Source organism: Pogona vitticeps, chromosome 11 (assembly GCF_051106095.1).
Source record: "Pogona vitticeps strain Pit_001003342236 chromosome 11, PviZW2.1, whole genome shotgun sequence".
NCBI classification, from domain to species: domain Eukaryota; kingdom Metazoa; phylum Chordata; class Lepidosauria; order Squamata; family Agamidae; genus Pogona; species Pogona vitticeps.
Window position 1 is genome coordinate 15,572,454 of NC_135793.1, and position 26,674 is coordinate 15,599,127.

The 26,674-nt window shown below is 41.8% G+C and overlaps 1 long non-coding RNA gene across 1 annotated transcript; it reads right to left on the minus strand.

Annotated features, from left to right (window-relative positions):
• Window positions 1-344: 344 nt before the first annotated feature.
• LOC144584470 (uncharacterized) lies at window positions 345-26,186 on the minus strand. Its single transcript, XR_013538735.1, has 2 exons — window positions 6,753-26,186; window positions 345-2,889 (listed from the first exon to the last, which is right to left on the minus strand). It is a non-coding gene; the product is annotated as an uncharacterized LOC144584470 (long non-coding RNA).
• Between the last annotated feature and the right edge of the window lie 488 nt (window positions 26,187-26,674).

Consider the following 26,674-nt stretch of genomic DNA (forward strand, 5'->3'; position numbering starts at 1 on the left):
TTAGGTTATGTAAGGTGATTCCTGAGAAATCTTTATGTGGGACAGGAAGCAACAGTTAGAACTGGATATGGAACAACTGATTGGTTCAAAACTAGAAAAGGCATATGAGAAGTCTGTATGTTGTTCCCCCTGCTTATTTAACTTATATGCAGAATACATCATGCGAAAGGCAGGACTGGATGAATCCCAAGCAGGAATTAAGACTGCCGGAAGAAATATCAACAACCTCAGATATGCAGATGATACCACTCTGATGGCAGAAAGGGAGGAGGAATTAAGGAACACTGTAATGAGGGTGTTATGCCAAACAATTTACCTTAAACAAAAGATTGAGACACGAAGGCTTTTCTATTGAAGTTCATTTTATTTACATAAAAAGGAAAAACAAAAACAGAACGCCACTGCAGTTTGGCGGGAAGGAACACCATTTCACCTTAATTTGTGGGTGATTAGGGTTTCTTCAAAGAACAAAGGAATTGGTACAGTCTTATAGCTGTCCCCTCAGGGCGAGAGGGGTGGGCCTTTGAGGTCATTAAGTTAGTTAGCAACAATTCATTGGATTAGTGAAAACACATTTTAGACATGCGCAGAACAATCACTTTCCCTAAAGGGCCCCTTGTCTCAACATTCCATGCTTATCTAGCTTTTAGCCTTGAGTTATGAAGAAAGAAAGCAAGGAGAAGGGGGGTCGAGGAGCCTGTTTTTACAAGGCTGGATAATCTCTTCTGAATACACACACAAACAGCTTGTTTTTCTTTTTCAAGTAAGAACAATCTTTTATGAGGCAATTGCCTCATTTGAATAAGTCAAACCTTCACTTCTATCAATTCCCCCGTTTTCTTTTTATAATTTCTTTTGACTTATTCACAATTATGAAAACTCCCCCCTCCCCCAGACCAACCAAAGGTGTCTTTCACTTGGACAATTTTCATAGGAGCCCCAGGTACAATCGAACTTTACAGGCACCTTCCTGAGGCTTGCAGGGCGTGGTAGATTAGGTGACTAACTTCACACAGTTTCATACAGAAACAAACAGGTGAGTTTCTAACCTGCACTTGCTGCTATTCTCCATACCATGTTGTGCTGAACCCAGCCTGTTCCACCACATTTAATTCTAGTCCAGCCTCCATTACCAATTACTGTAACACGGAATTCAATCCAAATTCTCTCGGGATTTTCTCTAGGGTCATAACAAGTTTGAGTTCCAAGGGAGTCCTGACAAATTTTGTACTCTACCTTGTCAAATGCACAGGAGGCAATATTATCAACACAATTGAAGATGGACTTATAGGTTAAGGTCTGCTGTTCCCTGCTTCCCTGCCTTGTCGTTATTACACAGGGGCAGGTGGATCCTGTAGCTTGTAGCACAAGGCTCAAGAAGAGCCCTAACACTATCCTTATTTTGCCATCAACCCGTGGTCTGCCAATAAACAATTGCCTGATATTTCTCCAAGACATTAGAGGGGTGGGCTTTACCTCCGCTTGTAGTGGGAATTCCATTCCTCGTCCTCTGAATCTAGACTGGGCATTGACCAGGGGCTTGCGTTCTTGCACTTCTAACACGTTTCGTGGTGCACCGAAGATGCGTAACGGAGCCATCCCTTGGGAATTGGTCTCTGCCTGCGCCGAGCTATCAGATTGAATTCTCCACGGACAGCTTGCAATTGGCGTTTTTACAGCCTACAAGCTTCAGTCCACAACCCTTCAGGATATCTCACCTTAAGCACATACCACCTCAAAGCCGGGTTTTCGTCAAATTTAGTTATTCTGGCACTCCAATGGTGAGGGCAAAAATGGCAATACAAATAACAGTAAGGCTCAAAAGGATCCAATCCTATCAGGGGGTCTTTAAGTTTCAGATATCACCTGATACTCCGAGTAAACTGCCGGGAGGTGAAAGTATGAGAGTAGAAAGACCACTTTCTTCGGGGAATGACCTAGTCGGAGTCTGACTCTGATCCAGGGCTGATGTTGCTATCTCTGATTTTAATGAGGGGGCACTGCTTGCAATCTCGGTTATGCCAGAACTCTAGACTTGAAGCCAACTCAGTGCTGGTATACAAAGTTCCACGGCCCTTACCTCGTACCTCTTTGCGTACCATCAATTGGTTACCACAGGCCAACCCTTTGTATTCAGTGTCCCAATAGGAAGTGGTTTGTATCTGTACCTTCCACTCTTCCACCTCCCCTTTTGGTGTTCGACTAATTGAACAGGAAAACCAGGGACAAATTCTACCTGTTATATAGGGAGTTATAGACATTACTCTGACAGCAATTACCCAAATAGTGGTAACCTGGGTAGGACAATGAAATCCGACAATCCTCATTCAAAACCCTTCTTCTTCAGAGCAACTATCAGTGTCAGTACTTTCATAAGGTTCTTGATCTTTAAAGATTTTCCTTTCCTCCTCCCAATCAATGGTCCCCTCGTCCTCCAACACTACTTGATCACCAATTGAATATCTTCTTAAGAAATAGAGTCCCCTAAGACTCCTGTCTATTCTCAAATGTACCTGCCAAATTTGGACCAGATTATTAACTTTTCTTACTTCTATATACACACTAAAGAAAGGACAATACTTATGCGCTAACCGACTAATGGACATTACATATGTCGTTTAAAAATAGTCTTTTAGTCCGTCCTTGGACACAGGCACAACTTTTCACCGTCCCTCAGGGTCGACTGCGCGCTTGGCTCTGGTATAGTGAGTCCAACCAGCTTCCTCAGTTTGGATGACAGTCTCTGTTGTCAACAGTATCTGGAACGGACCAAGCCATCTTGGGGCGAGCGGTTCATTCTCCTATGCCTTGATATAAGCCCAATCCCCGGGGTGGAAGGAATGCACTGCTACCTCCAATAGCGTCCGTTGCACTGAAATGCCTCGCTCCCTGTTATCGGAGAAAATAGAGAATAGGGCCAGCAAATACTTTCTTATAAAGGCATCCTTGAACAAATCTAAATTAAGGCTCACTCTCTGTGTATCTCTGTGCATTAACATCCCAAATTTCCATTCTGCACAGGCTTCAAAGGGCGAGAGTCCTGTAATGCTATGCAGCTGCTAGGGGCAAACCCTTCGGTCAGGGCAACTGCGCTTGTTGCATCAACTATTAATTTGCTCTTTCAAAGTCTGGTTCATCCTTTCAGTTTTTACCCCTGTTGCTAACCATTGATTGGATTCCAATAAGATTTTACAAACTATCCCTGCCGTTGCCCGAGCCGTAGGGTATGCCTCTACCCAGCCAGTGAGCTGATCAGTTATTATCAAACACTGATTCCAAAGTCCTGACTTTGGCATATCAATAAAATTACATTGCAAATGTTCAAAGGGGTGGATGGCCAGAAGTCGTCCTCCCATTTCTGTTTTTCTCGGGTTATTCTTATTTACTCTCTGGCAAGGAATGCAGTGGGCTAAAATGGTGTTGGCGTGTGACCACACTTTTCTTCCCTGTATATTTTTGCAGAAAGGCTGAGACCAGAGCCTTAACTCCCCAGTGTCCTCCCTCATACAATGCCTTGAGGACTTCCCTGACCACCCCCTCGGGCAGCCATTGTCTTCCATCTCTCAACTTTAGCGTGCCATTCACCATTGTAGCTCCCTGCTCCTCTGTCAATTCAAGCTCCTTTGTGAATACACCAAAGGGGCAGTGATCTCTTTACTGGTAGGAATAAGGGCTGCTGAGAGGGCGGGATTCAATTCTTTTCCTGCCGCCTTTCTTGCCACTTCGTCAGCCAGCCGGTTTCCTACTACCTCCGGGGAGTTTCCCTTCTGGTGCCCTGGAATGTGGATAATAGCTACCTCGGACGGGAGGCTCAACGCTTCCAGGGTGTCCAGTACCAACTGATGGTGGGCCAAATTCTTTCCCTGGGATGTAAGTAGTCCTCTTTCACTCCAAATTTTTCCAAAAACGTGGACTACTACACATGCATACTTAGAGTCTGTCCAGATATTTACAGATTTTCCTGTGCTTATGTCTAGAGCTCTTTTAGGGCATATAATTCTGCTGTCTAAGCTGACATGGACGGGGGAAGGGGTCCAGATTCAACTTCGAACCCCCCATCCTCTCTACCACTGCATATCCCGTTATTCTTTTCCCATTCACTACTCTAGAGGAACCGTCAGTGTACAGGTTCCATGTTCCCTCTATTGCCTCTTCCTGTAGGTCTTCCCTAAACTTTATCTGTAGACCAGTCAGGGCAATACCATCATGTTCATTACACAGTTCCTTCCTGACAGTTTCTGATAAACCCTCAGTATTAGATCGAGTTTTTCAAGGAGAATAGCCTCGATCTGTAGCAGCCTACTGACCATCATCCACCGCCAAGGATAGTCCTATGCTGGTGTGAAGAATGCAGGACAATCGCTTCCTATGTTGCATTTACTCCTGTTCTCACATTCTTCACCTTAAAACTGGAATATATTTTCTCCTAACGATTTCCGGATTTAGGCTCGATGTAGTTGTTTGTTATAGGAATTAAACCATAACCCATAGTTTGCAAGGCATCCATGCCAATGATTAGATCCTCTGTGGCTTCTAGATAATTCACTCTCAATAAAAATACCACACATTTTAATCTCTTAAAACTGGTAGTGACCCCTGAATGCAAAAGTGACTTCTAAGGAATTCCCACAGAAAGTGCCTATGTAAAACAGGCAAACCATTCCTGGTGTGAAATCAACCCCCCTTGTCTCTCCAACTCCCACTTTGTGCATCTGGAGCAGCAAGGAGGGTGATCTGAACATTCCCAGCAATTCTGCTTGCTATCTCTTATCTACTAACCTATTTCTTTCTCCTGTCTCCAAATTCTCTTCCCTTGCATTTTATTTATTCCTTTTCAATTCAGGCTTTTTAAACACGTACTTCTGCCAATCAATCCACATACTGCATCTGTCATTTTCCTGCATGTTTTTCTGTGGGATTCCATAGTCAACAATTCCCCTAGTGTCTTTTGTGTGTGTGTGTGTGATTTTCCCCATTTTCTAACTACAAATTTTACAGATCTGCATGTGTTTATACAGTCCTAACGCTGGCCGGGATCTCCCTCCCTCAACACCAGGCGATTTTTTTTTTTTTCTCCTACTCTGTGCCTACTCTTAACCCTTTATACCCCAGTAAGTTTAACAAGCCAAAAGAGCTTTTTCTCACTCCCTGTTCTCCATTCGCTCCTATTTCTCTTAGGACTCCTCCTGAGGATTCCATTTCATATACACTTTTGGAACATTCTCTGTGTTTTTCATGAACTTTGAGAAAGTTACGTTCCTTCTTCTCTTTTTAATCCTTTTTCCTGTCAGCTAACTGTAGTGCTCAGCTTAGAGCAAACAGTTCTGCTGTCCGAGCTGGCATGCACTATTAAGGACTCCTTTCCTGAATCTCCTTCCTCCTCTAGCTGCATTTTCTAGCCTTTCCTTTCCCATTTCCCCTCAAAACTCTTTATCTGATCTTGCAACAACTTTCCTTGCCTTCTTTACAACATACTCTCTCTCTCTTTCTTTGCCTAGCTTCACCTAAGTATTTCCTGAGCCACCTTAAAAGTGAACACAGTCAGGGCCCCTTGCCCCTCCTTTCTCTTTCCCTTCTCTTCTGAGCGGGTAGGGCAGAGAAAAACTCCTCCAGTTTTCTCTTCTTGCTACCACTTTTTCCTGAATCTTCTGGGTCCAGCCCAGTGTTCCTTCGCATATTGCGTTTTAGCCTTTCCAGATATTCAACTGAACCTACGGTTGACCAAAAAGCCAATTTCATGCTAACAGTCTTAGGGACTGTTGCCTCCAACCCTTTCAACAAGAACTCTTTCATTTCTGCACTTCGCCCTCTGATATTTTCATCCTGAAAATCCCAATCTCCAGGGGTTACTCCTGGAAGGGATTCCCCGGCCGCCTGTTCTGTTCGAGCGGCAATTGCCAGAGTCTCCTAGGTGACTCCGGCCAGCTGCTTACAAATGTGCAGCAGCTCTGTGGGCTTGTAAATCATAGTCCCTAAAGCATCTCTGAGACTTCTCTGAGTGGATACTGGGCACTAACTCCCTGCTCTTTCATCTGCCGTGCCTGAGAACGGGTCACTGGTCCCTTGGACAGCGTCCCGTCTTTATTTTCGCCATCCCCCTCCTTTTCTTTTACTGAGGTGGAGCAGTCCAATTTACAAACTCCAATTTTGTCATTTCCTCACCTTGTAACTTAGAGCCTATCAAGTCTCTACTTACTGCCAGTTTTATTTCTTCTCCAAATTTGATTAGGTACCATATCCAAAAATCTACATAAGGGACACAGGGCGGATGGGCCAAATTTTGGCCCTTTAGAACAAATATCAAATTGTGTCTAAACTCCAGAGCACACGGACCATTTCCTTCTCTGCCTGAAACTCCTGTACCTTTTTACAGACTCCCAATGCAGCAACAGCTTGCCCACCGCACTGTTGCCAGGAATTCCTAACTCATTACCACCCCCCCACAAGGGCCTGGAGTCGGGGCGTCCCCCTCGGAATTCCTATGGTCCCCACCGGACCTTCTGGACCCCCGCGGGCCCTTTTGGAAGTCTGTATTCCCATCCCGCGGGAGACAAAGACACAAGGATAGGGAGGTTGCGTAGAGAGTAAGGGGTCTCTCTGACGCAGACACAAGGAGGGTACAGACAACAGTCGCACACCTTGGCCCAGGGTCCCGGACTACTTCAACGGCCACCTCTGGGAACCGCAAGGTCACTCACTCTTCATTCACACAACAACAACCAACCCTTTCAGAGTTTCTCACTACGACTTACCAGGTCCGTTGATCTGCTGGTTTGTTGATTCGTTGGCCGGCCGGCTTAAAAAAAAAACTCTCGCGTTCGTGCCTCTTTCCGAGTTCTTGATGCCAAGCAGCCAAAGCGTCGGCAAAGAAGCGGCTGCCTTAAAAGAAGGCAGGGGCGCCTTTCCGATTCACTTCACCACCGCCTGTTCTGCCTGACCTCAACTGGATCAAAATCCAGCCCCAATCGGGGCGTTTAGAGCATCCCGGACGAGCCCCCAAATTGTTATGCCAAACAATTTACCTTAAACAAAAGATTGAGACACGAAGGCTTTTCTATTGAAGTTCATTTTATTTACATAAAAAGGAAAAACAAAAACAGAACGCCACTGCAGTTTGGCGGGAAGGAACACCATTTCACCTTAATTTGTGGGTGATTAGGGTTTCTTCAAAGAACAAAGGAATTGGTACAGTCTTATAGCTGTCCCCTCAGGGCGAGAGGGGTGGGCCTTTGAGGTCATTAAGTTAGTTAGCAACAATTCATTGGATTAGTGAAAACACATTTTAGACATGCGCAGAACAATCACTTTCCCTAAAGGGCCCCTTGTCTCAACATTCCATGCTTATCTAGCTTTTAGCCTTGAGTTATGAAGAAAGAAAGCAAGGAGAAGGGGGGTCGAGGAGCCTGTTTTTACAAGGCTGGATAATCTCTTCTGAATACACACACAAACAGCTTGTTTTTCTTTTTCAAGTAAGAACAATCTTTTATGAGGCAATTGCCTCATTTGAATAAGTCAAACCTTCACTTCTATCAATTGTGAAAGAGGAGAGTGCAAAAAAAAAAAAGATCTGAAGCTCAACATAAAAAAAAACTAAGATCATGGCCACTGGTCCCATCACCTCCTAGCAAATAGAAGGGGAAGATATGGAGGTAGTAACAGATTTTACTTTCTTGGGCTCCATGATCACTGCAGATGGTGAAAGCAGCCACAACATTAAAAGGCGCCTGCTGCTTGGGAGGAAAGTGATGACAAACCTAGACAGCATCTAAAAAAGCAGAGACATCACCTTGCCAACAAAGGTCTGCATAGTCAAAGTTATGGTTTTTCCTGTAACGATGTATAGGAGTGAGAGCTGGACCATAAAGAAGGCTGACCGCTGAAGGATTGGTGCTTTTGAACTGTGGTGCTGGAGGAGACTCTTCAGAGTCACCTGGACTGCAAAAAGAACAAACCTATCCATTTTGAAGGAAATCAACCCTGAGTGCTCACTGGAAGGACAGATCCTGAAGCTGAGGCTCCAATACTTTGGTGGTCTGATGAGAAGAGAAGACTCCCTGGAAAAGACCCTGATGTTAGGAAAGTGTGAAGACAAGAAGAGAAGGGACAACAGAGGACAGTGTCATCGAAGCGGCCAACATGACTTTAACCCAACTCAGGGAGGCAGTGGAAGACAAGAGGGCCTGGTGTGCTCTGGTCCATGGGGTAACGAAGAGTCGGAAATGACTTAATGACTAAACAACAACAAAGGTGATTCCCAGTGTGGTATAATGGAAAGAGTGATTGATTAGGACTCTGGAAAACAGGGTTCAAATCCTTGCTCAGCCATGCAAACTCACTGGGGAGTAGAACTGGCTTCCAATTATTTGTATGACATTAAATGATTCTTTCTTCCCTTCCACTGTTTTTGGGGACTGGACAATCATGTGTTTCAGCTTGTTCAGTGGCTGAGGATTAGACAACCTGATGCTTAAACACATTTGAACTGCTTTGACTGCAAGGTAAGTTTGGGTCAGGAGAAGCAGGACATGAGCAGGAGTAACCATCTTCCCTAGTTTGAGCACTTAAAAGTGGGTGTAAGCTGGAGCATTGGATTTTTCACAGTTTGGCTAGCCTCGGTTTGGTACTGAAAGAAGCCAGGGACGCTACATTTAATGGCAAACCACCTATATCAATGCTATGGAGTTTCTGTTTTAAAGGCTTCATTGGAGGCTTGCCCTCAGCCAGGGAGGTCTCTTCTCCAAGCAGATCTGTGCATTGGCTTTGGCTAGAGCAGAACCACTAACATTCATACATTGATTCAGAAGGTGCATGTGCAAGGCAGGAGCTTTCACGTAGCCAAGCTTTGGTGATACCAGGCTTTTGATGCTGACATCCCCACTTCTTTCCTTTTTTGTAAACTAGCTACCCAGACATAACACTCATCATTTGCAACAAGGGACATCCTGGGTGAGTTCAAGAGCACAGCAGAGGAAAGACATCCAATGGTGATTGTCTTTGGGAAGAAACAGAAATAGTAGGAGGAAAGACAAGAAAAATGTGCATCATCTCACATTGGAGAAAAAAACATATTGCAAAGCTACAGTGAATCCTCTATATCACTCTTTTGAGATGGTACTCTCTCATCCCAAATCTCACCTGCTGTGAGATTTTTTTCACAGTTCCAACCAAACTTTTTGAACGTATCTGTCATGGTACTCTGAATTTGTTAAGGACTCTGAGTGGTTGTCATCCTTGTTGTTATTGTTTGATATCCTGGAAGACAAATAAGCTTTTCTGGATTTTAAGAGGTGGGGCTGAGGAGGTGGGCAATACCACAAAAGCTTGCCACTAGCATTTCTTTTCTTTCAACAAGTTGGCATTCAAGGTTTTATGGAAAACAAAAATGGCCACTGCCTGTGGAATTATCATGCTCACCAAGCAAAGTATCAAAGATCTTATGGATCTTATAGGGCTGACCATTATATGAGAAGACATCAGAAGGACTTTGTAGATAATGCCTCAGCTCTGGAGCTGTGCCTGTATAGGATTCCCAGTGATATCCTTCAGCTTTTTGGAAGGCTTGCATAGGACATACATAGAAGTGTTTTTTCAGTGAATGCCATCAACATATACAGTTGAATAATGCTTTGTACGAGGCAAAGAGAGGATTGCAGGCAGAATCGTCCCAGAGTGGTCATATTCAGCCACTATGACTTTCAGCTGGATTTGTGACTGAGCTGTACATGTATTGTGGGAATACATCATAATTAGAAAGTAGCAAATGCTGGTGGGAAAAGAAAACATACTCAAAATTTAGTCTTCTTAAAACATATACTCAATTAATGAAGTAATTTATCCTTACATAATCACTGTAATAGTCTCTCTGGAAGGGGTAAAAGCACTGCTAAAGCCACAGTTTGGAACCAAACAAGCATAAATATTGCAACAGGGTATTCACTGGAAGAAACTGGAGCAAGGGGACAAGCTACCGTAAAACGAATCTTCCTTATGCCTTGCATTCTTTATTCTATCCAGTGGAAGCTGGTGGCTCAAAAGTCAGTGAGATGGTGAATCTGTTCAAGGATTTAGTTTGAACTGTACAGAACTAGACAGTCTGAACTCTACTGAACTATACAGAAGCTCTACAAGGTATTAAGCCTTATTTCCAAACTAGGTTCAGCACACTGGGTAGCTTCTCTGAAGCTTGAATTGAAGCCTGGAGCAGATTCACTACCCCTTTGACATCACAGCCACCAGCCTCCCTGATTCTCCCTGAATCATATATTTTGCCATTATAGGCCGTAGGTATCTGTTGGATGAGAGGTGGGTAGGTTTTGTCATTGTGTTCTTCTTGTGAATGTAACGGAGTTTCCCGAGGCTTAGCCAATGGCTCTAGATCTCCTAAAAAAAATTGAACAGGATTTCTACAGCTCTCTCTGAACTATGATTTTTTTTTTTTTGGGGGGGGGGAGGGAAGAATAAAAAAAGCAGGGACAGTGGGAAATTATAACCAGGCAATGTGAAGTCATTTCATCAATATGTTTTTAAATTTCTTGTTCCCAAATCAAAAGACAGTTTTTGTCTCCTGAATGGTAACAAGTCAACAAGGAAAGTTTTTTCATCGTTTGTTCCACAATTTGCCCCATCTGCTATACCACAAAGCAGTTTTTTTCTTAAACACACACACACACACAGAGAGAGAGAGAGAGAGAGAGAGAGAGAGAGAGAGAGAGAGAGAGAGAGAGAGAGGAAGGAACAGGCTGATTGATCATAAAGCTACAAGAAACACATCCAAAGCTACTGCATTTGTTACTTCATGCAAAACAGCAACAATCATTACATTTTCTGGCAAGGCACGTATTTTTGGAAATTTACAGACTTCAGTGTTAGAAACGGATGAACCATCTTCAACACACAATTCTCTCCATCGGAAGAGGAAAAACTCCATAATATAAAAATTTGCATGCCTAATAAAACAATATAACAGGCAGCCCAGCACAGAACCGAAAACAAAACAAAACAGAAAAGAAAAACAAGAACAAAACCCAAAAAATCTTTCCAAGCAGTCTCTAAATATGCTCAGTATTAGCCACCATGGTCAGAATAATTACAGGAAAGTTATGCCTCTCTGCTGAATGTTACAATATAAGTCAGATCAATTAAAACGGCCTGCCCTTCCTGTTGATCCCTTTCTGAGTTGAACTGAAAGTCCAGTTTTGGCAGTCATTTCTGTGCCTGCCATTTATGTTCCTGTGAGGTAGCCAACTACCTCACAGTGAGATAGCCTGTTCTTCCTGTGGTTCTAATCCATTTAAAATTCTCTTGCATGCCACAAGGAGTAACTGCTGCTCTGTTTCTAGCTTCTGTTATTTCTAGCTCTCTTAAAGAAGACAACTGGACAGTTAACCATAACAAATCAGATAGGCATATATATGCTATGGGTGTTCCGGTGGTTTGCAATAAACAACATGGTGGGCCAGAGGCTTTAGCAAGAAGCTCCAATGCCTGCTCCAATGCAGGTGATTGATCCAGGGCATGATTTAGAAATAAGGAGTCATTGTATTTCACCACGTAGAGCTCTGGATGTTGGTGGAAGGACTCCAGGTTCAAATTCCTACTCAAGCCAATATTTGCTGCTTCTCCTTTTGGACCACTCAGCTTGACCTAATATTGTCATACAGAGAGAATATGGGACAATAACCAGTTAGGAAGAAGAAGACTTCACTTTTCTATGATTCTATGATTCTATGATGAGGAGAAGGAGTAAATCCATCAAGGACTGGAGACATTTCCCTATTAGAAAAAGGTGGAGGGATTTAGCTGATATAAGAAATGAATAATGGGAGATATGATATAAGGTATGTGTAATGGAGATAAGATTGATAGATTTTCTCCTTCTTTAATGACATTAGAACTGAGTCATCCACTAAAGCCACATTATGGGAGTTTCAGGACAATTTAAAGGAACTACTTCTTCACACAGTAGACATTTCAGCTGAGAAATCTACTGCTGCAAGAAGTACTGAAGGTTGCTAACCTAGTCAGCTTTTAAAAAGGATTAGATACATTCATGGAGGTGAGTTCCATAACCAGCATCAGTTGCTGTGAAATGAACATTGAAAAGTGCAGTTGCATTGCAGCTGGTAGGCTTCCTATAGGCACCTGACTGAACACTGTAGATAGAAAGTAGGCTTTGATCTGATCCATCATAAGCCACCTTGTGTTCTTACATGCAATGCATTTTGATGATAAAGGAGATTTTGAGTTTATTTTTTTCTTTTGGTACACCACTTTGATCAATTCTCTCTCTCTTTTTTTGAAGGGACAGAAGAATAAAGGTAAAGGTAAAGGTTCCCCTTGACAATTTTTGTCCAGTCGTGTTCGACTCTAGGGGGCGGTGCTCATCCCTGTTTCCAAGCCATAGAGCCAGCGTTTTGTCTGAAGACAATTATCCGTGGTCACATGGCCAGTGCGACTTAGACACAGAACGCTGTTACCTTCCCACCGAAGTGGTCCCTATTTATCTACTTGCATTTTGCATGCTTTCGAACCACTAGATTGGCGGGAGAATAAAATTTCTTAAATGAATAAATACATTGCCTTGAGCTTCTTGAAGGAGGGGTGTGTTTACTTCTTTGCTTGTTAATGTAAACCTAATCTAGTCAATTGGGTGGCTATCTATCTATTTGTCTGTTTAACTATATACAAGAAAATGAGTCCTCCCCCTTCAGTCTCACAAGAAACAGACACTACATGGGGTTGGAAGGATTAATAGACAAACAGGAGTAAAAATCAGCAATGCAATTAATTTTAGCCAAAACCCAGCAGGATTAGAGCCATAAACTATGCACTCCGTTCAGTGTTCAAAATGCAAACCCATGTATTTTCCTGGAGATATAAATTTCAGATCTGTTAAACCTGCCGTGCCCTTTCAGGATTTACACAGATGTTGGGCAATTTATGCATTCATAAGCTGGCATGCAAAATCAAGCAAGCACCCAACCTGTTTTTGTTGCCTTTTCCCCCCAGAGGCACAAATTAAGTGGAACAGTTTCCTGTTTCTTATACCAATTTCCAAGGCTGAGAATAAATCCTTACAAGCCACAATCATTCTGCAGAATGTTAGGGTTCAGCTAAACTCCCTCTCCCATGTTGCAATTCTGTTTGCTGACCTTTGGGATATGGGAGGAATGTTATGTCCCCATCCTTGGCAGGAAATGCCATGAACTCCGTAGGACCTCAGAGAAAAACAAAAAGCAAACAAGATTAGTGGGATTTCACAGACATTTGCAGAGACCAATAATTCCCCTAAGGCTACCATCTAAGAAGAAGATACCACAGTCAAGATATCCATTGAATCAGAGGATTAAAAGTGCTAGCATGTTTGAATAGCTGGTGGCTTTGGGCTAGATCCCCTTATCCAATCTCAAGTACAGTAGAGTTACTGAATGAAGTGTTGACTTCTCCAGGTCCCAGTAGTCCAACAGGTCTAACACAATTGCGATTAACAACACATAGTCCTGGATGTAGTAACTCGGGAACAACTCCTCCCTAACACACACACACACACACCACTTGAGAGCTAGTGGTTGACTGTGCTATGGACTCCTTATGTACAGAGACTGACAGGCCAGGAAGAGGGAGGATAGAAATACCTTTCCGAAAACTAACCAGCGCTGAAGCGGTACCTAATCTAGTTGCACCCTCTGCATCTCTTTGTTGGACAGCTTCCATGTCATGTTTCATCATCTGAATTTTGACTCACTAGATAGCTGCTACTGAAGTAGAATTAGACTTCTTTAGTAAGAATAATTAGAAAGAAACAGTGGCTGAAATCCAGTAGTAAGTTGCGACTAGAGAAAGCCCATTGAACTAGTGAGGATTCGGTGAGTCAACTCCACCATAATTTTCTTTGATTCTGGGTCTGCTCTAGTAGTACTGAATTTCAGGTATTCAAAGGCAAAATTCAGAGGCATTCACTGCTCACTATAGTATCTGATTGTCATGGTAGAAAATGAAATACTGAGTTAGATGGACTTCTGGTTAAACTCCAAATTCTATTTCCTGTATTCTGTGATTAACAGTAGACTTAAGATTGTTGAAGAAAATTCTACATTGTCATGCTTAATTAGTTATGGGGTTCATTATTACTTGTGTGATGGCCATGAGATTTAGATGATTTTGAAAAATGATTCAAAATGATCTTGACAGACTAGAGAACTAGGCTAATATAAACAAAATGCGTTTGAATAGGAAAAATATAAAGTAGTATCCTTAGGCCATTAAAATCAGACACACAAATGAAAGAAAGCTGGCTTAGCATGTGACAAGGATCTAGGGCTTTTAGCAGGTCACAAGCTAAACAAGAACTAACAGTGTGATGCAGCAGCAAAGAAGTGAATGCTATACAAGTGTATGTCGACAGAAGTATAGTTTCCTGATCAAGAGAATCACTCTGTTCTGTTTTCATCAGATGCCATCTAGGTACGATGTCCAGTACTGGATGACACAGTTTAAGGATATTAAGATTAAGGGAAGTTGGCATGTTTATATTGGAAAGTTTTGAATTCTGGTAATATTCCTTTTGATTCATGAGAAGAGAAGACTCCCTGGAAAAGACGCTGATGTTAGGAAAGTGTGAAGTCAGGAGGAGAAGGGGACGACAGAGGACGAGATGGCTGGACAGGGTCACTGAAGCGACCAACATGAATTTGATCCAACTCCGGGAGGCAGTGAAAGACTGGAGGGCCTGGCGTGCTCTGGTCCATGGGGTCACGAAGAGTCAGACACAACTAAACAACTAAACAACAATATTCCTTTTGCTACATAAGAGAAGTACAGAGATCCATAGGAGAATGTAACTACAAGTTCACCAGAGTCCACCTTTTTCTTATTGATTGGCACTTAAGGTCTCAATAACTCACTCTAAGAAATTTGTAGGAGAAAGAATTAAAACCTTTACTTACAGATGTTTGAAATTATAGACTTATGCATGCTGCTTTCCTTGCTGCACATATACCTAGCAACCAACTGAGCGACTCAACAGCAAACAAATGATACCAACTGATGAAAAAAAGAGGAGAGAATACTGCATAGAAATGGGTCTCTGCTTGAATTCAAAGAGTGAAATATTCCTTACATAGCTCATTAAATATCCCATCTTTGAAGGGCCCATTTGAGTCACAAGTCTATGCCATATTATGGTTTCTGTTTTTTTTGTGATTTGACAGCTCATAACACTTTATATCAGATATTAAGGATAAAGAAGCATGAGATCACTGCCTAAATTTCCTCTTTGTCAGCTTCTAGGTGGTACTGGAAACACATTTGTTGGCCCAAACTGGTAAGGCTATTATTCTCATATTTACAATTTGTCAAGATGATGGAAGATGGTGTCTTTCCTTCCAACTAGAAGGCATCTTGTAAAGAACTGGGGATGGTTGAGGAGAACCTCAGTTCATCAATTTATCAAAGTTCCTTCATATTATGAATGGACCAAATAGCTGTAGATGTGTGCTATAGATACACTGAGATATTTAATTAGAGCTCATTAGGTCTAAATCAGCTGATGAGTGTTAACTAATAGCAAGAGAGAATATTTGTGGGTTTTCATGGTTGATTGTAGCAGGTTACCATCTAAACTTGGGCTGCTATTGGGTTGCCATGGAATTTGCCAATTTATTTCAACTGTTTAGTCACTAAAGCAACACTGCTGGTCAAGATTAAGAAGCATCATCAGCCGTAGCTACTATCAAAAAACTGTGTATCTATGAAGGATGCTGGGATATCTTATAAGAGGCTCATAAAACTTGCATGGATTTATGAGAAGGTATATTAGTGTCATCAGACAAGCCTGATACTGCACTGAGATAAGGACACTTTGAGAGAATGGAGCAAACTGGGTTTGCAAAATTGAAGGAGTTTTAAAATGATTTTTTTAAAAACACTTTCATACACTAACAACAAAGGATGCAGGAAACAAGACTCAGTGAAAAAACATGTTTTTTCATGTGCCTTATTTCTTTTCTCATTATTCTGAATGCATCCAAGAAGATCTGTCAAGAAGCGCTATCAAGGCAGCAACTAGGTAGTGAGGGGCGCTGGAACATACCCTTGAAGCTTTCTTTGACTGAGAAGTGACAGATCTATTTAATGACAGTGCTTGGGTTTTTATTGTTCTGTAGGATCTGCACATATAAGAAAACTGTTGATAACAACTACTACTGTTTTCCCCAAGTACTTGCTAGAATAAATCAGCTTTTGGGCAACGGTTCATCTTCTTCCCAGGTGTGAAAGTCCTTCTGTGTGAACACAGCCCATATTTCCTGTCCAAGTGATTTTGGAGAGTTTATGAAAAGAGCGGGATTTATTGTTTCAGTCCTACTTGTCAACAGCTCTTGTGCCGGCTGGCTCAGCCGGAGAACTCAAAGGATATCTCTACAGGTGTATGTTTGTGTGTATGCGTGTTTGTATTACTGTTAGATTACTGGAATACAGACACATCTTCAGAGGTGAACATGTGCCTAGGCTCTAGGAATATGTATGTATTCCTCAAGTAGTGTAGGGCCTTCTCAGAGATTGGGAACACATTTGCTACATTTGAAATTTGAATTAAATGTGTAGACAATGTGTAGTCCTCCAGATGTTGTTGAGATTCAAGTCCTATCGGCCCTGTCCAGCCTTGTTAATGAAGAAGCATTATGGGCGCTTCAGTCCAAAATTAGGTACCCACCTTTTGCTGCTTGTGATGTTTGCCCCTTTGTGGCCCCTGTTTGTCTCCCCAAAACAGGGGTCACAAAAAACAAAACAAAAAAACACCTTTTCACATGCTGCCTCCCGTTGATTTCTTTATCAGCATACATTACTTAGGAGAAACAAAATTCATCACTGTTTTTTGAATAAAACAGGTTTATTGATTACAGATGTTTCTATAATAATTCTTCAGGTTCATCAAACATCTATAACAATCTTCTATATTATCTTACAGGTTACTATTCACTCCTCAGACTAATCACTCCTTAGACTCCCAGACTATCTCTCTCTCTCTTTCCCTTCAAACTCAGATCCAGACTGTAAACTAAACTCCTCCTCTCTGGCTCCCCCTTTTAACATCTCTGGTGGCCCCACCTCTCAAACATATCACCATAAAACATGAATAATGCATGACTTATTTCTGTATTTAGTATTTATGGTTTTATGCCTGTATCTGTATATATTTATCAGTAATCAGTCATTAATGCAGGAAGTCTGGACAAGGCTAAAATACAGCATAAAGTGCGGGAAGTACAGTATATAAGTTAACCAGAACCTTTAAACATTTCATTTATGTCTTGTAATCATGCCTGTGGTCAAAGTTGCTTGCCCCACCCCTTTTTTTCTATCCTGTGCAAATAATGCATTCGGTTTTTCTGTTCCTATTTCTTGGAACATGTTAATAATCTTCTGCAGCCCTTTTCTTTGTAAGCCATTGATTATTACCTCCCTCCCTCCCCCGCCCCTGTACTCCCTGGAGGGCTGTTGGTAGTCTTGAAATATCTGCGAAACACCTGCCCTGCTGTTCTTCACTGTTGGCAGAAAGTTCAGACACAACACAACATCCATTTCAGAATATTGACACAGAGAGAAAGAAATGGAAAGTGATCTGTTAGTATCTGGGCTCAGGAATGACAATTATCTGAAAATAAGAAGGCAAGTAAGTGACAAGAGCTCTTTGAAATAACAAGAGAAAGAAAGATGTCATTCTCCTGTGTGATAGCAGGAAAGAAATAACTTCTTGGCAGATGTCTCTGTTTGAATGCCAAAGGTTTATTTGGGGGGAAAAAGAAAGAGTGTTACATACATAATTTGCTTTAGCATTATTATTTTTTCCTTTTTGTGTTTCACATCCTGCACATCATATGTTCTATACTTTACAGCAAATGTCCCTGAAAATACATCTTTACATACTTTTACTCTACATTCATGGCAAAACAGAACTTAAAAAGCAAAGAGAGATGGATGCTTAAGGAGAAATTATTAGATAAACTGAATAATGCCTTCAGGATTTTCAACAAGTGTTTTATAGGAGCATCAACTAGAATTTCCTATGGAAATGTAACATAACAATATCCAGTGCTCTTTTTATCTACCCACTGCCACAAACCCGTAGCCTGCAAAAGAAGAAACCTCACCCATAGTGACAGTTTAATTCCATGGTATCGGTCAATATACTGCTATGGAATGGAACTATGTTTCTACCGATTGACCTAAGAGAAAAATTCTAATGATGTTTTTGAATGACAAAGTCTAGGTTATACAGCAAGAAAACGTCCAAAATTCTGTTGCTTAGTGTAGTAAATACTACTAGATTAGGCCCACTGAATCAATGGTAGTTTAATGAGTCAGATCCTCCATAAGTTCAATTCATTCAAATGGGCCTATTCTAACTGTGACATTCATACATAAGTCACAATTAGCATAGGTCCATTTGAATCAATTGAACTTATTGAGGAGTTAACTTGCCAAACACCCATTGAGTAAATGGGCCTACTACAGGGCATTTTACTACACTAAGGAATAGAATTTTGGACAATGTGTACATACCCAAATATGTCTTTAAAACTGCATGTGAAAACTGTCGCAAGTCGGATCGAAATTTGTTTGCTATTCCTTTCAATAATTCTGATGATTCATCTAAGGAGGTACCACTCCTAACTGTGATTACTGGCATTCAGCAACGTATCAGCAGGACATGTAGAATACAACCTTATAAAATGTGGGGACTCTTAGCAAACTCCTTTTGGGAGCATTGAGCATTGGATGCAAGACTCTGTCAAATTATTTTAAAATCCACATAAGGACAATTTCCGTGGGACTCTGCTTGCAAAACAGGAAATGGTGTTAGTCAAGGAATTTGCTATAAAGGACTTTTTTTCCTGGTACTGTGACTGATTTCTTTGCCCTTGGGTAATAGTTTATTGCTTCATTGAGTATGATGTATCAGGGGGATGTAGGTGATTTCCACCACCACCTCTTGACAATTGTGGCACATTTGCAACAGCCTGAAGACTTTGAAAAGGAAGCAAGATGCTTTGCAGAACACTGAACATATGTACTACCAGGGGAGTTATAACCATAGTTGGCAGGATCTCCATTGAGAGAAGGTAAGACAAGGCAATTCCACGAAATATCTGTATTGCATTGTGAGGTCCAGAGGGGGGGGGGGAGGGAGAGCAAAAAATAAAATAAATATATAAATAAATAAAAACAAAAACAAAAACAAAACCTTAAACAAAATTAGTTACTCAAATTACTAAGGAGGTCTAAGTTGCAGTGAAGAGCATGTACCAAGTTAGTATTCGAAGTTTGAGGGTCAAGTCTCCCTTCTTGGCAACTGTTAGGATTTTGGACAATTTCCATATTCTGTTTGTAAAATGAGATAATTACTTTTTTTCTGTTGTGAGAAAGGACACAGTATATTACATGGAAACAAATGTGATCTGTGTGTGTTTCACAAATGTGTCCCTCACCCCATGGAAGGAGAGAACAACTCAAGCAAGAGATGACAGGGTGGCTAACCCAGAAGTGAATTGTGATGCTAGAATCAAGGTAAAACCATTGGGTGAGTTGTCTTCTGTGTTTTTGATCAATTACTCTGTGCTTATTTTGTGTGTCTTGCTCCGAATCAGGAGTTCATGCAAATTATATTTTATGTTCATTGCAGAATCTACTAAAAAAAACAACAACCCACCAGGAAGTCTTGACGATCTCAGCCTTACAATAAAGCTGATGTCTTTTAAGGGGGTGTAAAAATTCCCCACATATTGACTTGTTGTGTCCCCCTCTTTGGGACAATTGCCCACTCATCCTCAGGAGCGCATTTCCCCTCCCTGCCTTTTGGGGGGATCACCCACTCAAACCCAGCAGAGACTTGAACCTGAATCTCCCAAAGCCTCCCCCCTTTCACATTCTAACCACTGCAGTGCAGTGCATCACTACGCCCTGCTTTTTCAGCTCAAGGAACTTATTCAAGCACAGACACAGGCTGGTCTCCACACAACCTTGACTAAGTCGTCTGTATTTCTCATTACTGGAGCTAGTGATGAACAAGATGGGAACTAGAACTTGGTCTCTTGAGCAGAAAGGAAGGGGTCTGGTAATTAATTCTCTCAGCTGAACTTCAATGCCAGGACATTCCTCAAAAAATTCCCTTAGACAGTTTCACACATACTAATTAAACTATACTTATGGCAGCTCTCCCTCTGTCTCTTAATGGATTCTACTTTCCCTTTTCTCCTTCAAAACTATTCTCATTTCTCAGAGAAAATCGGGACCCCATGGTCCTATTAATATTAAGTACCGGTATAATGGTAATTATCAAGTGCATTTAATTACATCTGTTTTAGTGAATCTCCTGATCTTCAAAACAGCAATTTGCACATAATTGCTGACTCCACTCCTACCAAGTAGGATGACAATTAATTCATCACAGGAGTTTGCAACCAGCCCAATGAAACTTTTCTTTCTCCTCCAGATACACAGCAGTTGTGTATATATAGTATTAATTAGCCTGCTTGTTAGAATAACAAATAAAAACAAAGCCTTAAAGGTAAAAACATGATAGCATACCAGAAAGCAATGATGTTTCTCCTTACTGCAGCCAAAAATATTCATAGCATAGATAAAAAGTTATTTACATCTTATTGCAGGCTGTTTTTGATTAAAGACATTTGCCCAAAATCAGAAATCTTCACCCTCAATGTAAATGCTTTCCAAAGTCAGAGAAATGTTTGTACACAATCTTTGTGTACTAAGTTAGAGTTGTAGGCCAACAGTGCAGCAACTACATTGTTTCTTTAATTAATCTGACCTTAGAATGAAGACGCCCTATGAAGAATGACTAAAAGAACTAGGTATGTTTAGCTTAACGAAGAAAAGACTGAGGGGAGACATAATAGCAGTCTTCCAATATCTGAAGAGTTGCCACATGGAAGAGGACATCGGTTTATTATCCATTATGCCTGAGGGTAGGAGAAGAACCAATGGGTGGAAACTTGTCAGAGGGCGATCCAACCTGGAAGAATTTCCTGATGGTGGGAACCATTAAGCAGTGGAACAGCTTGCCTCCCGATGTTGTGGGTTCCCCATTGTTGGAGGTTTTCAAGAAAAGATTGGACAACCATCTGTCTGGGATGGTATCAGATCCAGGATGGGATGAGTTCTCCTGCCTTGGTCAAGGGGTTGGACTAGAAGACCTCCAAAGTCCCTTCCAACCCTACAACAATTCTATGTAGTATCATCTTGCTTCATTCCTGCCCTGGTCCCATTATCTATGGAAGGAGGTGAAGGAGACGTTCATTTTGAGTACATAAACCATACAAGTCTTTAGTTGGGAGGGAAATATAGTTTCTTTTGGTATTTCAGTAGGGCACAATAGTGTGAAAAATTCTCCTCTTGCAATTTTTTTATTCCATTGCCTTTGAGAAAGAGGCACACATGACAATTCATAATTTTTATTGAAGTTGTTAGCACTATTTAAACACTGACTCTTCATCCCTCTCACCATCTCAATATCTTATGGTAAAGGGGGAAGGGGGTATTTTGAGTATCTTGGAGATAAGGCAAATATTTATCACATTCAACCTACCTTAACATGTTTCTACTTATGGAATTTTTTAAATAATATGTCATATATGCTATGTCTACATAATTGATCCACAACATTTCGCACACAGCAATGTCTGCCAGTATCATTTTCCCACCCCCAAAGTTAAGATTTAAGTCATATTATTTTGGCTTTTGGGGCAGAACAGCTTAGAAGCATCTCTCTTCCTTTCTGGTAACACAAGCACAGTCTTAAAAAATATTGGCAGAACCCTACTAATGTTCGCAGAAGGTTTGTGTAACTTATCATGGTTAATGACAATTTATAAGGTGCAGGAGAAATCTCAACTGTGTAATCGACTGTGTGACCAGGTGCCTGAATGAGATGCATCCAAGCACCTCATCAATAAGCCACCATTAGCTGTGGTAAGGTATATAGACTCCTCTGCAAACAACAAAAGTTGTAAAAGAACAAAGATTTCCTCATCCTTTCCTGCCACTCAAGATCTGTTATATGAAGAAGCCAGCAAGGTTGGCCTGAAGGCAACTGAGAATCATGAGACATTTTTAAAAGCATTCTTTACCATCTTGGACCCATTCCAACTCAGAGACTGAAAATTTACTTTTAAGAATATAATTTGTAGAAGGCGGAGTTTTGTCATGGCCAAAACCCAGGGGTTCTGGTAGGGTTTCAGGCAAACTATTGAAACTGACCAGTACCCCTTTGTTACAATCTCCCCCAAACCAGGGGGGTGAGAAAAGATGCCACTAGGAGATGTGTCATCTGAAGCAGTAAATATGACAAAAGGGGGGAATGGGATTGGCATAGGCTGGTTCCCCCTCCGAAGTTGCATCTGAGTGCACAGATTGAGGAGGAAGCCATATTGGCAAAGAGCTAGGAACACCCCAAGTAGAGAGTGGGAGAGTGCAAAAGGATGGTGATGATATCTCAACCAGAGACTCTGAGTAAGTTGAGATATGGTGAAGATATCTCAACCAGAGACTCCGAGTAAGTTGAGATATGGTGAAGATATCTCAACCAGAGATTCTGAGTAAGTTAAAATATCTATTTATGCAAGGAAAATCTCCATGGGCCCAAAAATCTACACAGAAAAGAGATATAAAGAGTTAGCAAAATGGTTTTAAAAAATCTTACAGTAGAAGTGAGCCTCTATGGCCCCCAGTTGGGATTGGGAGAACAAGAGGAGAGGAGAGAGAAAGGGAGAAGGGGGGGAAACTACCTTGCCATGGAAGTAGAGCAATTTAAGATAAAAGCCTCGCTCCTGTGACTATTTGAAATATCAATTTTAAACCCTACTTCAAAACACTGTGGATCCTTTAAATTTTTATTGTTGTGACTAAGCGCCTGTGCGAACTTTCTACCCAGAGGGAAAGCCCCACCCCCGCTTGGATTGGACATGTAAATAAGACTGAAAAGGAAAGTAAGATTACAGTATCATCTGCTAACAGAAGACTTAAACAGTACTCCTTAAAGAAAAATAAAACAGCTGCTGACAGAAGACTTAAACAGCACCCCCTATTTATTTAACTTAAAAGGGATGGGGGATCAATATGGTGACAAAAGGTGGGAAAAAAAGAGAACTCAAGGAAGATCACCGGTACAGGAACAGAATCTCAGTGGGATATTGAAGCAAGAATCATTTGAGAACTAGCAACAGAATATTCAGGATATGATATCTACAGGGCTACAGCAACTACAAGGAGGGATGGCTCAGCTATGTGTACAAATGAAAGATTTAGGGATGCAAATGACTGATATTAAAAATCAAATTACAGAAAATAAAAAACAAATAGAATAGATGAGACATCAAAAAGAATGGAAGCAAGACTGCAGACCTTGTATACAGAGGTGGGAGACCTAAAACAGGAAATAAAGCAAGATGAAATTACCTGTTAAATCTACAAATAGAAAGAGCTAATGCCGTGCTTAGATTCCAGAATCTACCGGAACACAAAGGAGAAGATACAGTGCAAGTGATTACTACCTGTTTAACATCACTCACGGAGATGCGACCAGAGGATGTTCAACAAAATATAGACACAGCACAAAGAATTAATATAGCATACATCAGGAATAAAAATCTCCCCAGAGAAATTCATGTTAAATTTATAAGAAAGATCTTTTGAGACAAAGTTCTAAGAAATATACAAGGCAAGGAGCTTAATAGAAAATATACAGAAATTAAGATCTTGAAACATATTCTTTGGCAAATATGACAGAAAAGGAGACAATATGTGGAGTTGACAATTTTCCTGAGATCAAACTCTCAAACTCAATTATGTATAAGTGGTTGGTGCCTGAAGGTGTCCTCTTTGAATTCCAGGAGCAGAGTTATTATATTAGCTAAAAAATGAAGGCAAAAGATTTTATGAAAACAAAAGAGAAGTGGCTGTGCAGAAAAAAGGGAGAAAAAAGCAGATGAGAAATGAGAAGAGAAGAAATCAAATAAGTTGAGGTGTCCTACAATTTGCTGCAGCTGTCTTAATGTGGCTTTGTGTGGCGCCAACATTCCCTGCAGCTGTGCCTGCAGGTCTGCCAATTTCTCCTCTGGCAATTGACTGGACTGAAGAACAGTATCCAACTCAATTCCCAGGAATATCAATTTTTGGCTGGGTCCCTCTGTTTATTCATCTGCCAGAGGAACTCCTAAGTCCCTGGCTAACTCCTGAAATGCATCCATGTGAAAACCAAACCTAAACCTGTCCAACAGAAACTTACCTGCCACCTTGTCGGGGTAGATTCTAAGCCACTGTTCCAAAATCAGAACTTTAATTGGACTAGGACCCTTTTTTACACAGTAAATGGGGTGGCAGGTGGCTTGTAACCATCCCCAGAGTCTCCACCCACATTCCTGCCCATCCTACCTTTGGTACATGCCACTGAGGCATGTGGGCCACTATAGATAGAACAGTGGTGTCGAAACTTGCAAGGTTGCCTATTGTATGATCCTTGGGCATTGAATTCCCAGCAAAACAGGCAGAGTTGAACCACCTGTCCCGCTGCCATGAGGTAATTACTGGCTTTTGACCTTTGCACCAAATGCCCACTATCAAACCTGTCGTCTAACAGCAGGTAGGATGGGATCATCAACCTGAGTCACAGAGCATCATGTGGGATGTCCCAGGACATGTTGGGGCGCAAGCTGTGTATATACAGAACCCCTCATCATAAAGGAGCTACACATGCCCCAGGAAATCCACATAGGGTTAGGGTCAGATCAGGTCCATATGCTGAATCAACGCTAAAGCCCTCTCTGAATGAGCTCAAACCACTATTCCTGCATAAATGAAAAACCCTGGCAACCAATTTGCCCAACAATGATCTGGTTTATGCCTATGCAGCTTCTCCCTTTCTCTTTCTTCCTTCTTATCCATCTTCTCCTCAGTTTTTCTATTCAGAAATTCAACCACGTCTACATATTTGCCTTTTCAATTATTCCCCACAGTGGCCAGTAATAAATGATCTCCCAATGTTAACGACTGGTCTCCTTCAGGGAGGGCACACCTTGCCACTGAATTGTATCTTGTATCTACCACTGCTGGATTTGCTGTCTCCCTTATTCCTGCAGCCACACCAGCATACTGTACATAAAACTGATTTGGGGCTGCACTCATACTGACCCCAGTTGGTGTGTGAGGTCCTAACACCATTCCCTGCTGAGGCAAGGCTGAAGGGACCGGCACCGTGTGGCTCCCAGTACTCCATGGTCAAACACTTGCAGACTGTGTAATGCCTGGTGTAACAGTACCCTCACCTGGTTATGACCCTCCCGGCAGCACAGAGAGTGCACTACTGGATGCTGGTTCATCCTTTGTGGCCATGCATGATCTGGTGTCTGCACTCAGTCCACGCTGAACTGTCATGGCTTTGGAAGATGAACCACTCTGCGCTTCTTCATCATTTGGGGGCTGGATGATGCCAACCTTTGCCTGCTGCACCGCTGCTCTATGACCCGTGCTACTCTTTGCTGCATTACCGGAGTACCCACTGTTGATGATGCACCCAAAGGCCTAGATCGCTCCCCTTCTAAAACAGCAATGCGTAGGAGCATGAGATCACCCATTCTCTTGAGTTCAGCTCTTTTTTATGATTTAGACCCCCTCCGGGACCTACGCATTGCTGGCATACCATCATCATCTCTGTGCTAGTTCCCTTTCTAACATACTTAACTTCTCCCAGATTATCCTATAATCAGGCTATTCCTCATCATCTGATGAGGAAATGGGTGGAGGTGAGCATATGGGTGGTGGTGTTGTGTTTATCAGGCTGTTTCCCCTTCTCTCCACTTTGATTCTTCTTAGGACCCATGGCGCTGTCTATCTTGAACTTATTCACCTTAGTTATCAATCTTGTTACTAGTGTTGCCACCAATAGCATTCTATTAATTTATCCTTTTTTGATAAATTAATTAATGAATCAATCAACCAATCAATTCATTAGTCAATCGATTAATCAACTAATTTTTTTAAAAAATCCAATTTTGGAGAATTGCTTATGTTGTTCCGAAATTATTACTTTGACCACCCCAGCCAAATATGACTCTTGTTAAGTGTCCCACAGCTCAGGCAAATGCCTCCCCCAAAACCACCCAGAGCCCTCCCAGGGACCCAGGCCGGGGGGGGGATACCAATCAGAGTCCTCCTCTATCCCCTAACACCCCCTCACAACCCCCTTATTCCAGCAATGCCTTTATACTTGCCACTATTAATTATATCACCCCTGCAACTTGCTATTCCAACCCTCATTCTGTTGTGTGTGTGTGTGTTCTTCTTTTCTTTTTTTTTAAAAGCCAGGCGAGATAAGCCTGCAAAGGCTCTCCCTGCACTCAAACTTCCTAATCATGGGGCTGAGCCAATGTCCAGCCCCCAGTTCCTATTCATTCCTCACCACACGGTCGTGTAGTCAAAACTGAAACTGCCATAGTCTGTACCACACCACCTTCCTTTCCAACTTGTCAATGACAAAGAGTGTGACACAGGGCTGGCTTCTGTTCCTGCCCACTCACCCGAAGACTTGCGATGCCTTGTCTCTTCCAGCCGGGCGGGCAAAGCAGCCCCACTTTGGTAGCTGTGCACCTTGTAGAGAGGCCGT